We start from the raw sequence: 1,888 nt of genomic DNA, 5'->3' as shown, positions 1-1,888 counted from the left end.
TTATGTAATGCTAATTCAAATGTAACAATTCATAAAATTTATATATATATATATATTAACTTGTATCTAATGAAATCTGATTTATTCTATCCCTATGTTACCTCTCTAGTTATAGCATTCCCTTTTCCACCCTAAACTACTCTGTCCCTGTCTGTCAACTCTTTCCTTTTTATCTATATTCCTTGATCAGATTGTTAGTATGCTACATATGTCTGAGTTATCTACACATTTACATATACTACATGTTATTTGTATGCATATATACACACACACACACATATATATATATATATACATCCTCTGATAGTAGAGATTTATTTACAGATATACAATTTATGGACTATCCTTATTTACAGCACAGCCCCTAATGTCAGTGTGAAATTTGTTCGTGTTCTAGATATGTCATGGTGGATGCATATTTATTACAATGTGCATGTGAATGTACTTCCCTATATGTGAAGTTAATGTGATTGGCAATTAATCTTATGGGACCCATTTTCCTGAAGTTCATTCCCCATAATGTCTTTTATTCAAAGTTCTTTCCAGTTGTCAGTGTGTCTTCCATCTTTTGGTGTTGCTTGAAGCTTGTCACTGGTCCAGATGTTTTCGCCTTTACAGGATACATACTTGCCTGTCGTCTCGCCTTGAAAGAGGATCTCAGGTATCCGTAACTACAGGATAATATGTGCGTATAAGATTAATGTGTGCGAGTGTGTAAGAGTGAATATGTTAATGTATGTGAGTGAAACTTTATATAGGATGTTTGTGCCATCTTCATGTGTACAAAAGAGGACATAAGGTCTCAAAAAGAAAGTTGCAATGGGTTCTCCCAAAAGTTGAGTACCTAGGTTTTATCCTGGAAAAGGGCACCAGGAAAATATCCAGTAAGAGAATAGTGGATATACAGAAACTAGGTATTCCACATACAAAGAAAGAACTTAGGGCATTCCTGGGCACTAATGGGTTTTCATGTCATTACATCTCAGGTTATTCACATATTTGCAAGTGTCTCACAGATCTGACCAAAAATGAGGTTGAGGAGCCATTGAAGCTACAAAAGAACATCTACATTCTCTGTCCACTTTAAAACAAGCTATCCTAACAGCTCCAGCCCTTGGCATTCCAAATTATAACAAAGATTTTCATCTATATGTCCATGAGGCTAAGGGAATAGCTTCTGGAGTGCTGGCCCAATATCTAGGACTGAGTTTAAGACCTATTGCATATTACAATACAATTTTGGATCCAGTGGCAAAAGGCTTGCCACCGCTATAGTTAAAAAAGCTAACGAATTAGTGCTGGGATGCACTTGTCAAGAAAGCACCAGAAAATACAACTACCAAGAACCAAAGAACCCTTACCCAAAAGATGGTTCCATGCTGATATGGGAAGAAAAATGTACACAATAGAAGAAGGCAATTCATATGATGAATTGAATAGGAAGAAGGAATGTGAAAGACCTTAGAACTAAAAATAGGGGTTAGATATGTGATTTCTTTTATTCCTTGAAGTAGAACTTTACAGAATTCCAGAATCTCAGAGCTGCAAGGATTTTTGAGGCTGTCCAGTACAAATTGTACCTCAACTGGAAGTCTCTCTACACAATCCCCAATAAATGGTCATCCACTGCAAAGCTTCCAGTGATGCAAAACCAATATTTCCCAAGCCAACTTGCCATTTTAGCAAATTGACCCCTAACATAAAACTGAATTGCTCTCTATATCTCCCAGTTCTTCTCTCTGGGCCAAGCAGAAAAAGGCTAATATCTTCAAAATGACATCTATCCAAACACTTGAAGACAGCTATCACATCCTCCATGAGTCTACTCTTCACAAAGATAAACATCCATGGCTTTTTTTAACCAATCCCATTATAGTGTGTTTTTCTG

Source organism: Monodelphis domestica, chromosome 7 (genome assembly GCF_027887165.1).
Source record: "Monodelphis domestica isolate mMonDom1 chromosome 7, mMonDom1.pri, whole genome shotgun sequence".
Taxonomy (NCBI): domain Eukaryota; kingdom Metazoa; phylum Chordata; class Mammalia; order Didelphimorphia; family Didelphidae; genus Monodelphis; species Monodelphis domestica.
The sequence above is the reverse complement of the archived record's forward strand: the minus strand, read 5'-3'. Positions refer to the sequence as shown.